At 34.9% G+C, this 19,261-nt stretch overlaps 1 protein-coding gene across 7 annotated transcripts in view; it reads right to left on the bottom strand.

Annotated features, from left to right (window-relative positions):
* The window catches only part of ripor1 (RHO family interacting cell polarization regulator 1), a 133,679-nt gene that overhangs the window by 92,234 nt on the left and 22,184 nt on the right, over window positions 1-19,261 (bottom strand). For 4 of the 7 annotated variants that reach the window (XM_087292369.1, XM_087292370.1, XM_087292364.1 and 1 more), the window contains exon 1: window positions 11,970-12,193. The exons of the other annotated variants lie outside the window; for them this stretch is intronic. The gene's annotated coding sequence lies outside the window, so the exon portion shown is untranslated. Of the gene's footprint in view, window positions 1-11,969; window positions 12,194-19,261 lie in introns of those variants that run through there. 7 annotated transcript variants of the gene reach the window in all.

Below are 19,261 nucleotides of genomic sequence, written 5' to 3'. Positions count from 1 at the left end.
GGGAAAAAATAAACAGGGGTGTTAATAAGTCAGGGGGGCTAATAATTCTGACTTCAACTGTATATATAAACATACAACTTGTAGTCCTTTTAAAAACAATCATTATTCCCAGGAAGATTATTGACTATTCAAGAAACTTTGTTTCATTAAAAGCCATAGTAAAGAGGTAAAATGTATTTAAGAGCATGCTAAAATGGCACACTACATAAGTGTAGTGTGTGGTTTGGCACAAACAAACTGGATATTTTACTTGGTAAACATGTAAAAAGCAAACAGCAATAAAACGTTGCAACACAATCCTTACAAATGAACCATAGTTCTAATATTTAATGGGCACAAAAACAAACAACAACAAAATAAATTTCAAGTCAATTCACTAAATTCAACAAGAAGTACAAGTAATTTATTTGCCCCTACTTTGCATCATCACAAAACACATTCACAGTTTCTGAAAGTAGCTGAAGAAGCGATGAACTCAAAGAACTGAACCATCTATGAATGACTGTAGTGATTTGTCTTAAAAATGTCATATTGCTTGGAGAATTCACTAGACTGAGTCGCTGAGAAGAAGTAAGTCAAAGGCTGTATCCAAATAGAGTTAAACATATTAAATAGTGAACTATTTGACAGAGCAGTCAATTCGGTGTTCAAAACCAAATTATCCAATCAATCCCACAGTGCACTGCAATAATGAGTGTACAACCCATGTATACTCAACTAGGCAAGGGCCGGTAAGATAAGATTAATAAGATTCTGACGGTATGATAACCTTGGATAAAGTTAATCACAGTCTTATGGTTTCACAGTATTGCGATTAATGCTGTAAAATAAGTTATTCTTAAATGTACAGGTAAAAAGCAACTTTGTCCCTATTGAACACAATATATTTTATTTTAAGAGACATTTTAAATATTATTATTTTTTTTTAAACAAGTCAGGCTAAACAGTTTAATTAAATCACTAACTTCATTAGTTTCAAAGACACAGATTTCATAACAACCTGAAAAGGCATCTATGGATAGCTTTCTTTTCTTTTGATATAATGTAAAGGTCTATAGCATGCTTGTACAGTATGTTGGTGCATAAGTGAGTTGTTTTTCAAAAGTGTCCTGATCAGTAGAATTTATTTTTAAAGTGTCCTTTTTCTGTAGATACTGTTGCCTTAAAAAACTTAATGAAACAGCCATAAAAACACATAAAAATTAAACTTACATATACTTTAGGACTGGTATAACAAATAATGTTTGCCTTTTCAAAACATTGACTTTTATAAACTGAAGTGAACCTTAAAGCCAGTGGGGTACATGCACACAGACTTAATTTCAGTCAGCCAGCCCCATGGGTTCTGGTTAATTGTCATCCGATACATAATCACCACATTTAAAACTTGATTTCTTTAAAAATGAGAGATCTTCACTGCCTGGCTGAGAAACGATATGAAGTGAGTATCAGACCAAACCAGAAGCACTACATTAAATAATTCTTTCCCACGTCATGTCTTTAAAATATATTTTCAATGGAGTTTCTGCATTCGCCTGCGGCTAATGACAGCACCTGCATTTAAACGCTCTTTCGTCTCTTTTTACACTTTAACAACCAAATATATGCTTAAGTCTATAAGTGATTATATTTGAATTACATTACAACATCAATGCTTTAAAAAGAACCTTATGAAAATGAAAATTGTCACATTGAGCTTCATCATTGGCTGAAAGTTCATCATTGGCTGAAAAACACTAGTGTGCATATAGCCCGCTTTTGTCCCATGCCTACATTCAACAGCTAGAAAATACCCATAATGCACTTTGAGACTTTGCGCATTTCCTCGCCTGACCACAGATGGCGTTCACATCAGAATTATGTCAGTGTAAGTTTTAAAACAAAATAGTATTTCATTAAACTAATGTTTGTAGTTGAAATAAATCAACATGTGTTTTTCATTACTAACAGACATCACACTAAGTGTTAAATAACTATCACAACGTCTGACTGAGAAGTTGAAAATCTAATCTGTCCGAGGGATTTATTAACCATCAAAACACAAACAAAACAACATCATTCTGGTGCACAGAGTGCACTCACTCCTCATCCACTTATTCAAATAAACGATATTACTTGGCTAATGTATAGGGAATAGTGAATTTCCAGCCTGATCTAACGAGAAAACATAAGTATTTTACGTTTTGTCAGTTAAGTGGCTAATTTGTATGAATTCAAAGTTCAGTCATATGAAATTGTACAATTTTAAAAAGGAGGCGTGGCACCCAATCCAACCCCACCCCTAAACCCATCCGCCATTAGGGGATGAGTAAATAGTACTAATTTGAACAAATTAGATTTTATACGAATTAGCCACTAAATCAAATGATGGCGAATTGCCGTGAGATTCTGTTGGAATTTCCGATGCAGTAAAAGTTTGTTTAAAAAAATATAAAAGTTATATGTAAAAATGAATCTTAAACTCTGTGAAGGCACACACTGCAATTTAAAACTTTGCTAATAACAGGGATGGACTGGCCATAGAGAGCACCATGACATTTCTCGGTGGCCTGACTGTCAATCTGGCCTGCCACCTCCCCCTTGCTGTCCCAGTCCGTCCTTACACTACAGTGAGAGAGCCTGTGTGCATGTGCTACATTTCTAAACTTATGCCTTTTTATGTCTGTGAAAGCTTAACATGCACTGAATAATATAATTATATGATATAACTGATGCTACTGAAAATAGTTATGAAGTACAAATAAAAAAAAGTTTGCTTTTCACAAGAGAAGCATCAAGGTGCAGAAGACTGGAGGAATGGTTCATAATCTCCCACACAGATCCAGACACTCATTTCAAGACGCGTTGGCTTCTGAAACTAGTGACTGTCTGACCGACAGGAAGAAAAACTAATGCACTGCATCTGCTTTCCCAAGGAGGAAGAGAAAGCACTGTGGAAGATAAAAGGCTAAACAGATACTGGCAGCTCACCTACATCCATTTCTGGGAAACACAATCCCCACAATACAAAATTAGGAATAAGTGCCCAATTGTGTAGACTCCAACTGGACTTGGAGAATAAGTCGGGTCACGGAGATTTCATTTCAAGCCTGAAGCAGGATAGTTACTGCAGAGTTGTTGGGGGTTTTTTTTATCCATGCAGTAAACAGTGAATTGGTTCTTCCTCAAGGCGGGTCTATTTTCAGAATGGTCAACCAGGACAGACAGCCTTTCCTCTAGGGGAGGAGGATGTCAATGTCTTTGTGAGGAAACGGAATGCAAATGAAAATAAGCAGGAGAGAGATTATTGAGAGAATCTGGAAGGAAAAGCTGAATGTGCATTACTTTCTGATTGGAGTAAAGAGAGAACTATGTTTGGATGAATGTAAATATGTTACTTAAACAAGACTTGGAGTTACGGCACACATCTGACACACTGTTTGGATGAGCCAATGTGATGTAACCAAAAACAGAAGACTTTGCTAACAAGGGCCAAACAGACGGTCTATGCAAATATTAAAAGGAAAAAAGCACTAAAAAGAAGATGCACTCTAAATCGATTTACAGACTTGAGGGTGTGTTCACACTCAGCAGTTTGTTTCTCTTCTACAACATTTTGATCGTACTTATTATAAACATTCAAAAGCAATGTTGAGTGCTGGGCTGAATGAGCTTGCAAATAGGGCTCGATTTTGCAATGTGTGCATCTCCAATCGTCACATTGCAGGATATGCAATATTGATTGGGGATTATAGTTGATTATAATTAATGCAGAGTTGAATTATGATGGAACAAGTTTATAATCTACATGTGTTTTTAAAGAGACGGTTCACCCAAAGATGAAACTTTACTCACTATTTTTATTTCACCCTTCACAAGTAAAGGGTGAGTAAATAGTGAGTCAATTTTTATTTTTTGGGTGAACTATGGCTTTAAGGCCTGTGAATGTGTGGACATTTCAACATTCAGAATTTAAAACATCCGTCCACCAGAAATTATAATGTTTGTAACTTTATTAAAGATTACATTATATACAATAAAGACTATGCAGTGTTGATTATTTAATATCTGTACCTGAATACTGATCCAGTCACTCTCCAGAAAACTAAAATTCACGTTTATCCCTGCTATATTGTATTTATCTGCTTGTTAGGTTTTTGTTATATGTTACTTGGGATTCAGTTCCCTACAAAATCACTCAAATTAATCTAAAATAAAAATTCTTTCCAAATAAAGCTGTATTCGCATTCCGAAAATACAAAATATTGCAGATGTCCAATATCGTGCAGCCCTACTTACAAATGTTGTTTGTGTGCACATGTGATGGTATTTTTTTATTGGTGGAGATCTTTAAGAACTAATAAAATGTGCAAAGGAATCAAAACTGTATCAGGAATACACACATAACTAAAGAAACAAACTTCATGCACCTAAAATGAATTGTAAAACAGCAACATATCGGTTGAAGTAACAAATTTTTATTTTTCACATACCATTTTCTGTTACTTACATTTTTTGTTATTTCTTCATCTTTGTTTTGGGCCGAAACCTATTTGTTTTTTTTTTTTTGTTTTTTTTTTTTGCTTGGTTTGCTTTAGGGATGTAACGATTCTCGATGAGCCAGTTGAATAAAAATCTATTCAAATATTGTACACTCTCAGAAAAAAAGGAACGCAAGCTGTCACTGGGGTGGTACCTTTTTAAACGGTTCACATTTGTACTTAAAGGGTCCATACTGGTACCTTAAAAGTAAACATTAGTACCTAATTATTTTAAGAGGAACACTTTTGTACTTTTTAATTACTAGTATGTACCCTTGAGGTATAAATATGAACCTTTAAGGTACAAATTTGTACCTTTTGAAAAGGTACTTTACCACCCCAGTGACAGCTAGCGTTCCTTTATTACTCAGAGTGTATGTGACACTTAAAATCATTTGGAATATCAAATAAATCACAATATATGTTTTGAACATCAGGGACCATTGTGTTTGTTTATTGTTCATTCATTTAACATGCACAATAGCAGCGAACAACAAGTTGAAGTAAATGGGTTAATCGAGTGTGAACATTATTAAGGAAGCTCAATTATTGAGGAAGCTCCATCCTCATTTATATTTGAGGATTGTCTGGCCACAGAAACCAAATGTCTAGCCCACATCGTCACACAGGCAATATGACGAATGACTTGTCATGCTCTTTACTTTCCTTTTTTAAATATATGATTTAAATTGATTGGAGAAACCGAAGGGAAGAATCGCTGCACAGATGCGTGCATGTCATCTCTACCATTTTTTAACAGTTCAATCTTTGAAATTGATAACAATATGCATGACAAATACAAAAAAGCACAAAGTTGAAAACGACTGATGGCTATTTAAACATTTAGCAAAATAGTTCTCAGCTTTTTGGTCGCTCTCACTATTATTGAAGTTTTTACAAGTCAGTATAGGAACTATAAAGAAAGAAGGCACTTCTTTGGATCTGATGCTAAGCCACGTCCACTGATCAACATTGGCTGTTTCTCAATTCCAAGAATGCAGAGAACAGACTTGCGTTCTCATGCTGATCATTCTTGCCAGGTTACCTCGGAAGAATGAACTTGGGAGACTTGGGAGAACACAGATGTGTCACAAAGGTGTCCTGTGAGAAATGAGATGCTGCGTTGTTCCTGATGGTCACATGACCTTCACGTAATTTTAACGAAAAATGATTTAAACATTACAGCATTCATAGTTTTATTGTTTTCCCCCATTTCAATATATGTAACATGCACAAAAACCTTACAAATATATGTTGCACTATACAAATAAAACAGATTTTAATACGAATTTGAGCAAACAAATACCCTTAATGTGTTATTGCCTTTGTTGCGATTTTCATGTTAATGTTTACTTTCACCGTGTCTTTAGGTAAACTCCTGAGATAAATAAGTTACATCTCTGAAATTTAATAATAAATCTATTTAAAATGCTGTGCTTCACACCTCCTTTATTTGGAATCAGCTTCAATGACTTCTAGGACTTCTCGAGTGAGTTCTGCGTTTAAGTCTGCATTGGTGCGTCCTTGAAAGAACACATCCAGGAACTTTCACATGTCCTACGTTCTTGCATTTGGTGGTTGATGTTACATGAGAACACAAAGATGCAAGATCACTGAAGAATGCATATTGAGGAACCAAATTAAGCCATTTCTGTATGATTTGGAATTTGCCATTTTTTTTAATTAACAAAGTTTAGTTATTTAAAAAAAACATTTTACTTTATCCAAAAAGGCGCAGAATTTGAGAAGTAATAAAAGGACACTTTTAAATTTCTAAATTGTCCCAACTTGGGCTGCACAATATAATGCAAATTTATCATTATTATGATAATGGTTTATATATTATAGACAAGTGTGTTAAATTACATGTATTTTATGCATTGGTTGTTTATCCAAATTTGCCCAATCAGATGGGGCAATAATATCTTAAGCCTTAAGACAAAAAACAATAATAATCAGTCTCAGATTATCTGCTTTATTACTCATATCTGGTTTTTACTCATTCATAGTGTTTTAAAGACAAAGGCTGCATCTGAAATTGCCTACTACTCAGTAGGTACTGCATTTGAAAGTAAATGTATACTCGGCCGTTAGAAAAGTATGTTCTATACAGTATCAATTTGAACAGAATGAATAGACATACTACATATTACCTTTTTTGTCATGATCACATGACCTACCCATGTCAGTTGTATCGCTTCACTCCCATTTATGAATTCTCTCACAGTGCATCCTAGGCAAGCATAACATGCATTGTATGCGCACTTCAGAATCGAGTTCTTCAGAAAGTAGTAAGTCGTCCAGGTATTACTCACATACTGTTTTCTGAATTCTATAAACTTGGATATACTACTCGGTAGGGATGTAACGGTATCAGAATTTCACGGTACGGTAATACCTCGGTATGAATGTCACGGTACGGTATTTATTGAATCATTTACAGGAAAAAACAAAACTTATGAAAATACTCCAAAAAAGTGCCAAAAGTGTCAATGACATACAAATTAGCCATCTATCTGTAAGCTTTGAAACAGGAACTTCAATTTTAATAACAAAAAAAATATTAAACCATGTAAAAAAATAAAGTTTCAATTTAGTATTGTTGAAAACTCATCACATTCAACATTTAATCACTCACTCACTTAGATAGAGATGGGTTTAAAGGAAAATTATCATATAAATATAATCTGGTAAAAGCTGGTATCTCTGGGTATTTACAATGTCCCCTGCAACAGAAAAAAAACCCTCTCATTTGGGACTGAGGTTTCTGGGACAAGAGAGATATGACGCGACAACACAGCTGATAAGAACTCGCTCGACAACACAGCTGATAAGAACTCGCGCGACAACACCGCTATTCAGTACGCGCGCGACAACAGCTGATAAGAACTCGCGCGACAACACCGCTATTCAGAACGCGCGCGGCGACAACACCCGCTTTAGAGTTTTACAGCTCTTTTTCATCCCCGCTTCTAGCAGCACACTCCATTTCCGCATTACTGGATCTGTAGCGACAACAGACCGCAAGGGATTATGGTCAAGCATGGGCTGATGGGAATTGTAGTTTTCGCTACTTCCCGTTCGCTTCATTCGCCTGAGCAAATTTTCTCAGAAGACCTATAGTTTTACCGAGTCATGCGACTTCGGTAATATCGAAAAAAAATAATATTGCGGTATGATGGTATGTACAATACCGTTACATCCCTACTACTTGGCTTCACACTGTTTTAAGCGTACTATATTCACCTTATTCTTTGCCGACGAGCGGGCGCAGCCATTTGAGTCTTTTTGGCTCGAGACATTCGGTCTCATTCACTTCCATTCATTTTTAGACATTAAAAACTGCTGGTTTTGCTGTTTGATGTTGCAAACTGATATTTTCTTATTATATTATTCTACTTGGTCTGTAAAGTCAAGTCAAAATTTGTTTGTAGAGCAAGTAGTTTGACCGTTTTCTGCCGTTTATTACTCCTAGTCATTTCTCCCATAGGCAACTGAATCAGAAGTTTTTAAACAATCGCAAAAACAGCCGCACTTCCGCATTTTAGAATAAGGTCAAAAGCATGTGATTTCGCACTCAGCCTAAATGACTGCACCTTGACACTGTTATTATTCCTAATTAAAAGTAATCCAATCCGAATAACTTTAACCTGTTAATTTTAATAAAACTGCATAAATAAATCATAAAAAATGTAAGTAAAAAATTATCTTTTTTCTTTTTTTGTTATATCGTTATCGCAATACTCAACATCAATACCGCATATCACAGCAGTATCGTGCAGTCCTAGTCTCAACTTTTTTTGTTGAAAGAAACTGCAAAAAAAAAAAATTGCATCATTAAATCAATATCATAAATCATTAAATGGTGTAAATCGATTAAATCTTTAGATCCCTGGTATACTTGTTTGGTGTGCAAAATGCATCCATTCACACATATTCAAACAAACCTCACCCACAGATCATACTCAGAATAAAACTAGAGTATATTTTAATCAAACCACAGTGTGAACACACCCTATGATTGTATTCTTTAAGTCATCAACAAAACAACTACACTAGTACGACCGGCCGCACACACAAACTAGCTTTATCACTTTCATCACTTTGCTTGATCAAATCATTAGCTAAATTAGGCCCCTTCATCTCGGTCCAGGTCTACACAATGGACAGATTGTGTGGCCCGTGGTGCTGCCTACAAGGCTCTGAGTTTTCCAAAAAAAAAAAAAAGTGTTCCCACATTCTTACCAGAAAGTAAGGCTGTTGGTACACTTGCATAGCTTCACGGTTAAATTAACAGTCACAAGATTTGCTGCAAATCTCACGTGCAAGTTCATAAATAACAGCGCACTACAACTGGAAGTCGACACAGCCACGTCAAAGGAATGAAGACATTTTGCCTGCTCTGGTCTCCACATGTCATGAAAACTCAGAGAACAGGAAAGCCGACGAAGTTACAGTTTATTAGGCCAGGGTGCATTAAGGGACCAGCAAACAAACTGAAAAGCACTGCTTCCGATGTACACTAGGGGTGGGCACTTAATTAAAAAGTGATCAAAATCAACATTCAGAACTAATAATCGATGTAATTTTTCCAGGTTGATTTTTTAATTACTTTTCCAAAAATTAATTAATTAATTGCTTTTCCTATGTCCACATGACATATGGAGTCATGTGAGACTGCCTTGTTTGTTACTACTGTTACTTTGCACTACATTGACAATGTTTTGGAGCTGTGCCAGAGATGCCTTAAAATAGCATATTTTCCATAACAAAACTAATAATTAAATTAAAACATTTGTTTACAGTAGATGCAAGAAATGCACTGTTAAAAATATGTTTTACATGATATGAAAGAGTTATTTTATTTAAAAGAGACACTTTTCATATGAAAAACACTGAAAATAATTCATTTTGTTTCCAAAAGTGTGAGTCATTTATTTTCACTTATTTATAAGAAAAAAGGGACTGTTTATTTTAGGCAATGTGTGTTTTAATTTCAATTGTTGGACGTTGATGTTCAATAAATAATCATAGATAGTAGATAGTGTGTGTTTCCTTCAATTATTTTAAATCAAGTAATGCACTGTACAAAACTTATCAGTGAACTATGAGGGCAAAAAATAATTGAATAAATAAATAAATAAAATAATCGTTTATTAATCATAATCGAGTTAAAATGTTTGATTAATCAAAATTTGATTTTAGACCAAATCGCCCTGCTTTAAGATACATAGATATTAAGATTTTGCCAAACAATTATACACTAGTTATTATTTTCATGCTAAGAACAAGCTGATAAATGTGTATAAATAAAATAAAATACTACAATTAAAAATCTTTGTAGTGCACCTAAGCTATGAAATGGCCTACCTATCAGCATCATTAAGGCTACATCTCAAGACTGTTTCAAGAAACTTCTCAAGACTCATCTGTTTACCGTTGCTTTTAACTTAGATTGATTATTTTTGTTAATTTAACCATCCAATTGTATTGAATCATTCATATTTTATTGTAGTCTTTTTTTTACTGTTTTTATTGTTCTGCTTTGCTATTGTTGGCCTTGCAGCACTTTGGGTCTGAGAAAAGCGCACAATACATACAATTTATTATTATTATTATTAATTGTAAATATTAAAAGTGAAGGCATCATAATGTATAACGTACAATATCAGAATTCTAAAACACTTTTAAGACCATTTTGAATTAAAATTTTAGACATATGGGCTAAACAGGACTAAAACAACCGGTTGGGCCAATAGATTTTTTTTTGCTTGCCACTAGGGCTGTGCGATTTCAGGAAAATATCTAATTGCGATTTTTTGACAGATATTGGGAATTGATTTAAGATTTAATTCAAGCTTCAGCTCAATAATCTTTAAGCCGTGTCAGAAATTCTGTGACAGCTCCTAAAACTTACCTATATTTGTTAGATGTCTGTGACGTTAAAACCAACCTATTCCTATTTTACAAACGCTGTTTCTCTTTGATATTAATTCATCTATTAATGCTTCTAATTGGGCAGAACCAAAGTGTGTTTCCTCAGTTGGCTAGTTATAAAGCACCAGTCAGATCACACGATTTCAGCGCGATTTCCTTGACGAAGGGTGTCGTGGAAAGTCGTAAACGACAAATGGACATCGTGACACAAGATTCAACAGTTTTTCCCATGTAATGTAGCATAGTTAACGGCAACTGATACCATGTCTTCGATGCCTCACTTGCCACAAAAAATAGATAATTGCTGTAAATAATTTTTAAAGAGTGGAAGATAACGTAAAGTGATTTATTGTTCTGTTATTATTATGAGGAATTGTGTTGTTTTTAGTTTTCTTTCTCTGATTATATTAAGAAGGATGTCGGCCCGATTGGGTAGCTTTAATTGGACAGAGAAAAATTAAGAACTGTATAAAATTATTTAAGAACTTTAACACAACATTTCAGTAAATTTAAGGCTTTTTAAGGCTTAAAAAAATTTTTTTTTTGAAATGTTTAACATTTTAAGACCCCACAGACACCTTGTTATATAAATGTAAAAATGGATGAAATAAGCATTCACAATTAAACATCTGATTTAAAATCAGACAGTGTTCCATTAAGCTATTCTGCATCTCTAAATTAAAAAACTTTTAACACTTAAAAAACTAAATGCACTAGATATATCACTGGAACGTACATATTTAAATGTATATTTATAGACATTGACAGCTTTTGAAACCAAAAAAAGGTTGAGAGCAACAATTTTAAGTCGTCTAAAATGGACTCGCGTGTCCTCTTCTCATTGAGTAGAACTGCCAGTGTCAGTATGCATTGCTCAAAGTTGTTGACAAATATCAGTCAAACTACTAATCCCCAAAAATCCAAGAACCATATACTTCAAAGTAACAAAAGTAGGTTATTAGAGCCAGCATTCCCTAACATGCACAAGAGAGAGAGGGAGGAAAAAAATCTGAGGGATTAGGTTGTGCAGGATTAGCTTCATGGGATATTCTCTAAAGAAACTGAGTGACTATGAGCAGGGACGTGCTGCAAAAGAGTAAAGAAAGGCTTCAAAGCAATAACACAAAGTGGCTGACGGTGTCTTTCCGCTATGTAATTCCTAACTATTAATATCCGAGGTTACATCTTTTACACACATATGCCAAACAAAGCTTTCTTTGTCATCCGAGCTCACTCCCAGTCTCCTCCATGCCATGTTATGAGAAAGTCTATCACACTACCCTGCACATTCATTTGCAAAATGACCACAATTATCCACACGGCTATACTTGGTAGCTCAAAATACATTGGCACAGACTCGTTAGTAACTATATAACGTTACTGTATAGCTCGGTTTGTGAGATGTTTAAGTGAACGTGAGGCTTAAATAAGCACGTAATATTCTCAAAGCCAATGTGTATATACCACAGAAATGTCGTTAAGATGTAAATAATGAAGAATGAAACTACATACATGTCTGTCAGGGTTGGTATCATCGGTGCTTAAATCCAAATCCGCGTCTTTCAATCCGCGCGCTGAATGAATCTGATACTTTGAACGCGATGGAGGGCACGAGTAAGTTTCTGGCGCAAAATAATTCCTCGGTAAATACGCGGTGTATCCCAAATTCTGTGCATACACACACACACACGGAGAGACACACACTACAAGCTGTGTCACTTTCTCCCTCTGTAGGCAATGCTCTGTAGGCTTGGTCCTGTCGTTATCTCGTAAGGGGTGTGGACAAAACACATGCAAATGAAAAGACGTCCATCCCCGGCGTGGCCACTTCACACCCGGCCAGCGTGGAGGGAGTATCGGGACACTGCTTTCGCAAGAGGACTGAGAGGGGATGAGAAAAGGGGTTAACAATATCATGTGGTGTATGAATTCTGTATTTTACTGTCTGGTCAACTGTATAAATGCACTTAAATACTGTGCACGAGCCCCGTTGCAAATGGAGAGGGGGAAGGGAGAAGGAGAAGGGGAGGGGAGGGACAAAGATTTGAGCTTTTACTGGCCTCTTTTAGTGAAACCCAAAGATGAGAATTACACCCCTCACCCTCAAAACATCAACAACAACACAGTGGTAACAGGGACAGGTTCATATTGATCTGGTTGAAAATGTATCATTTGGACAAATACTAGGATTGAGAGACTGATATTCTCCTAATATGTGCTAAAACACTCATATTTCATAGGTACTTGACACAATATAGATATAGATAGATAGATAGATAGATAGATAGATAGATAGATAGATAGATAGATAGATAGATAGATAGATAGATAGATAGATAGATAGATAGATAGATAGATAGATAGATAGATTTATTTGGAATGCATTTAATATGCTTTCTGTGCATATAAAAATCGCTTAAATGTAATATTTTCACCAAAATGCATGTATAAATATAAAAACTTCATAAATAAAAAAATATATATATATTTTAATTAGCCTTTTGATGAAAACGTTTAATTAGTCTGTTTTTATAGAAGGAATATAAAGTTTCATACAATACAACAATAAACATTACAGTTTCCTTCTTTCTATTTTTTAATCCAATTCCTATCCCAAGACCTGAACATCACAAGGCAGCTTAACACAATAATTATGGTCAAGTACAATAACAAAACAATCTGGAGTCTTGCATTTAGTGACGTAACAGTAATGATTGAAGAAAGAAAGAAAAAATAATTACAAATAACAAGGGAAGAAACATTTTTTTTTTTAAATTGCGTGACAAAATACATTAAAGACAAAAAACATCATGAAGTGGATACAAAGAGATACAATGTTCAGCATATATAAGTACACCCCTCACAAAACCATCTTTTTAATTAATATTTTAATAGGAAGCTATACAATATTATATTTGTGCATATACATTAGATTAGTCAGTACTGAAGCCAAATCTGGAGCTTATTTAACATAATAACTTCCAAAAACTAGTACAGCCAAATTTATGTTATAGAAAAATAATGAAGACAAATTTTAAAAAGAGGAAAAATCAAGAGAAGCAAAAAAAAAAAAAGAATAGTATTCTTTAAATATCTTAATATGTTTGGTGACTGAAATATTATTTTAATAAATATATCTGTTTAATCAGATATAAATTATCTGTTTACATTGCCTATATTCACTGAGAAAATTTATAAAAATGTACATTTTCAAAATGTTGTGTTCTCAATTACGCTGAACACTGTATGTTATTTAACAGCATAGGAGTTCTTTCAGATTTTTAAAATATGATAAAATAGGTTCAGTCTGTTTTTTTTTTACATCATTATAAATTTTAGTTTAGAACCTAATTTTGTGGATGTTTTATTGAATTATGACTAATGCTACCATGATACACAGTATAATATAAATAAACAGAAACAGGTTATTGATTTGGTGTTGATTTTTTTTATTGATAGGACTGTGGAGTACATGTAACTAAACAATAACTAGAAACAATAACTAGAAACTATTGATGTGTATTTATGAATTAAGAAATAATTTACTATCATCAAATAAACATACATTTTAATAACACCTTCATAGACTACCCTGAAGTAGATATCCTTCTGAGAATGATTGCAGCTACAGGTTAAATTACAGGCTAAAGTAGTTGCGTGGCAATCATAACAGCAGGCTATAGATAGAAACTTTGCAAGACCAGAGTATGAGAAACACAGAAATCGATGCTTACGAAGGACATTTTTTGAACGTGTTGGAGCAAAGTTTAAACCACCACCATGTTAACATTAAACAAAGCTCTTTTACTGTGTCACTAGAATTGTTTACCTTATTAAGCACTGCCTAGTGTAAGTTTCTCTGCAAGAGTCACTAGAATAGGTGATCGTTAAGTCATTGCAATGAGGCTGCTAATGTGTTGTTTGCTTGCTGCCCCAAATAAGCTTCTTGTGTCTTCAAATGCAACAAGCAAAAATGTAATAGTTTACAACAGTGTATGTGTGCAACATGTAGCTAAAGAGGAGATACGACTGATCTCATAATAAGCCATGGTCAGTTGATGATGTCATGTATTTGAAGAATGCTTGACGTGGCCACCTGAAACCAAAAGATAGGCCTGGGAGTGAAGAGCGGATCAATGGTGGATACCCATTCACCCCTCCCCATTTGCCCCTATTCAAACTCAGCCAGCCATTATCTATCTAAATTCTCAATTCACTTCCCTAAATCACTGCCCCCTTTCTCCGACTCCAAATCACCCCTCTGAGCAAGAGCACTACACAGTATTCAATGCCCAGGGCTAAAGCATGCCACTTAAATTATGGAATTAGGCTGCAGAATGTAGAGCGAAATTCAGGCCATGAGCAAGACGTCCAAGACAATCATCAAGCAGATTTTAAACCTATGAAGACTACGCTTCCATATTTCATTAACACAGTTATAAGGCTGGGGCAGCATGGTGGCTCAGTAGTTAGCACTGTCACTTCACAGTAAGAAGGTTGCTGGTTTGAGTTCTGACTAGCCCAGTTGGTGTTTCTGTGTGGCATTTGCACACAGAATACACAACTCTGTGTTTGTGTGGGTTTTCTTCATTCAAAGACATGCACTATGAGTAAATTGGATGAACTAAATTGACCATAGTGTGTGAATGTGAGAGTTTCCCAGTACTGGGGTGTCCACAGTGTAAAACATATGCTGGATAAGTTGGTGGTTCATTCGGCTTCGACCCCTGATAAATAAGGTACTTTTCTACAAGGACTCTTTAAGATAAATTGTGCTTTTCTCTGGAATTGTATTTGTTATATGGTGGAGTAGAGAATGTGTTAGATTTCCACGCCAAGCGTTTGTTTTTAATCATGGTTTATCTGGCAAAGAAATTGATACTTTTATTGTGGTCATCTCAGGTACCCTCCTTTAAATTGTGGTTGTCTCAAGTGTGTACGCTATTTCCACTCGAGAAACTCACCTATAACATACATAAAAAGACTGATGATTTTTGGCACCTATGGACATCTTTTTGGCATTACATAAATAACTTTCTAATAATTAAAAAAAAATGTTTGAATTGCATTTCTTAACTTCTAATGTTGCTAGTTAACACACTCAACACTCATGTGTTTTTCAACACATCCCATAATTTCTAAAACATCAGCCTCTACCAAATGGTTGATATGTTGGTTTATGGTAAAAGTACCGGAATTATTACATATAATATGAAAAATCAGAAAATATAAAGTGTAAGACCAATTTATAAAAATAAAAAATGTTTTAAAACAAAATATTTTGAAACTCTAAATCTTATTTTTTTAAGTTGCCATAAAATATTTCAGATTCTTATTCTCATTTTTATCATGTTTTTTTTTTTCAAAAAACAAAATCAAGTGTAGTAGTGCAACAGGATTATGTTTGTTTGATTGTTTTTGTAAACCAACAATGTGTAAGCCAATATTCTTTTAAATGACTTTATCAGTCATCATTTAAAACAGTAAAAACATGGTCAACCGTTTGGTATATATATATATATATATATATATATATATATATATATATATATTAGTGGTGGGTCTTTATGTGCGTTAACGTGGTACGTTACGCGAGACTTATCGCGCGATAAAAAAAGCCGTTAATCTATTCTCAAACTTGGATTGGGACCTGGGTGTATTCTACGCGAGCTATGATGACTTTCACCTCGATATTTTAATCAAGTTTATTTTAAAAAGTTTTATTGTTACACTTTACCAAATGCTGGGTTGTTTCAACCAAAAATTAGGTAAAAAAGGTAACCACTGAGTTAAGTTTAGATTTTTATTTTATTTGTTTGTTTTTATTACCCAGCGATTGGATTCACCCATATTTTACTAAGTTTAAGTGCAAATGAAATTTGAAAAATATATTAAGATAAAACTATTGTTTTTTAGAACATTTACAACACAAATTAACCCCAAATGTTTCATGTGTTCAATTTATATTAATTTTCAAACAACATAATAGCAATGTTTTAACATCAGAACAGTTAAGGAATCGATATTTGAAAGAATAACTCAGATATTCAATCACAACATGATTGTAAAGTACTTTGGGTGTATGGCCTTACAAGATAAATGTGCTGTATAAATAAATACATATTACATTATAACAAAGCAGAACATTGAGGGGGGGACTGATTGAGCCTCAACACAACACTGGGAAACACCCATACACTCCTGCATTCATGCACAAACACTACAGCCAATTTAGTTTGTTCAATTTCACCTATACTGCATGTCTTTGGACTGTGAGGGAAAACGGAGCACACAGAGGAAACCCACATGAACACGGGGTTCATGCTAACCGACCCAACTGGCACTCGAACCAGCGACCTTCTTGCTGTGAGGCTATCGTGCTACCTATTGCACCACTGAGATGCCCCTGTCAATATATAAGTCTCGTAAATTTTGCATTTATATTTATATATTTAAATAAACTTGATGTGAATTACTAAGTTGAGCATCAAATCACAGTTATTCCATCAAATGTTGATTCTTAAAATTAAATATATAAATTGTATATAAAATATAAATTGCCACTTGGGACTGTTGGTATTTACACATATACCACAATTTAGAGTTGAACTGTTAGGAAAAACTGTTAGGAAAAGGATTTCATATGTCAGACTTTAAGTGGTTATCAGATACTACTGATTATAAAAAAATATCTTGTAATTTAGTTTTTACTTGTGCGTCAGAGGAGTTGCTGTTGTTTGGCTGTCAATCACACAACCCCCCTCTCTGTCCCATCTCCATGCTCATTGACCCCTGAACCCCAGTGTGTGCAACCTGCCTGTCAGACTCCCTGTGGGAATGGCCACAGTTTAAAAGGGGGGCAACGCTGCGTTTGATCATCCACTATCCTCCCTTCCTCTCCTTCTTGCCCTCTCATGGTTTTTTATTAGCTTGGGAGTTACGTTTTTTTTAGACGTCTCACTATAAAAAAAATACCCTGAATTCTAATGTAAAACATGTGGGGTTTTTATGAAGCAAGAGCATGCCAAAAGTTAATGTATTTAGAAATGGGTCACTCTCTCCATTTCTCTTCATCCCCCGTCCTTCACTTCCCATTTATTTCAAGTGGTGCTCGCTGCAGAGCCATTTGAGGAGAGGTGAGCTCCAGAGAGGGGGAGCTTAAGCTTGAGCTCCACCTTTTTTGCACTTCTTCTACGAGTGATGTCACTGGGGGTAGGGTTAGGGGTGGGGTTGGTGTACGCATTAAAACAGCTTACAGGAGGAGGAGCGACAGCTCATGCTCCCCCTCTCTGGAGCTCACCTCTCCTCAAATGGCTCTGCAGCGAGCACCCTCTCATTTATTTTGGTCTAAAGTTGGCATGTATGACTGTTTGCAGGAGCGGTTTTAGCCCCACTGCAAATACATTTATATATAGATAGAGAGAGGAAAGAATGTAAATCACAAAAAAAATAATTTTAAGAATAAGTTATCCCTTTAGAGGGATAGTTATCATCAATTCTGTCATCATTTCATCACCCTTTACTTGTTTCCAACTTATTTGAATGTCTTTCAACACAAATGAAGATTATCTGAGAACTGATTGACTTCAGGAATGGTTTAACCTACTATAGATGTCAAAGCGTTCTTCAAAATATATTATTTTATATTCAACAGAAAAAACGTATAAAGATCTGGAATCAGGGTGCAAATTACAGGGGGTTCCCTAAATAACAGTGGATCCCATTGGAGCATGTCAAAACAAGATGTAAAGAGGCTTCTGCCATTTTTAATAGTGTAAACTAGTTAGCACCGATCTGTATCATAACAATTAATAATGATAATAAAATAACAAAGTTGGCGGTTCATTCCACTGTGGCGACCCCAGATTAATAAAGGAACTAAACTGAAAAGAAAATGAATGAATGAAATAACAAGTTATATACATATACATATACATATACAAGTTATATAAATATACATTTGATCGCCCTTTTAATGGTTCATACCATTGTCAATGCATATTCAGATTACTAGAATGGCTGTAAGTCAGAGACTTATTTTAGCGCTCAAAACACTGAAAGTGTAAATATGTTTAATTAATAAATAAAATGTAATCGAATTAAATGTATTAATATAAAATATATTCATAAAACTACCGAAAAGCTGACCCCTGAATAGTCATTGTATAATCTGCACACTGTTTGGAAGTACTTTCATTTTTGCATAACCTACACAATGCTGGGATTTTCACAATTCCTTTCTGTTGTCCCAAGAAAAATCATTCATTCATTCATTTTCTTTTCGGCTTAGTCCCTTTATTAAACTGTGGTCGCTACAGCTGAATGAACCGACAACTTATCCAGCATGTTTTTTAAGCAGCAGATACCCTTCCAGCTGCAACCCATCTCTGGGAAACATCATACACACTCATACACACACACACACTACGGACAATTTAGCATTCCCAATTCACCTGTACCACATGTCTTTGGATTTGTGGGGGAAACCAGAGCACCCGGAGGAAGCCCACGCGATCACCAATTGTCAATGTAAAATTTGCAATCCATGGAAGCACTTTCATTTTCCATGAACTACACCATTGGTCTCAAACTGGATTCCTGGAGGGCCGCAGCTCTGCACTGTGTAGCTCCAACCCTAATCAAACACAGCTGATCCAACTAATCAAGGTGATCAAGACTACTAGACAATATTAAGCAGGTGTAAGTTGGAGGTGGTATGAGCTAAACTATGCAGAGCTGCGGCCCTCCAGGAATTGAGGTTAAGACTATTGAACTACACTGTAAAAAATGCTGGGTTCAACACA

This window comes from Danio rerio, chromosome 18 (assembly GCF_052040795.2).
Source record: "Danio rerio strain M-AB ecotype USA chromosome 18, GRCz13ab, whole genome shotgun sequence".
Classification (NCBI taxonomy): Eukaryota; Metazoa; Chordata; class Actinopteri; order Cypriniformes; family Danionidae; genus Danio; species Danio rerio.
This window is presented reverse-complemented; position numbering and strand designations above follow the sequence as displayed.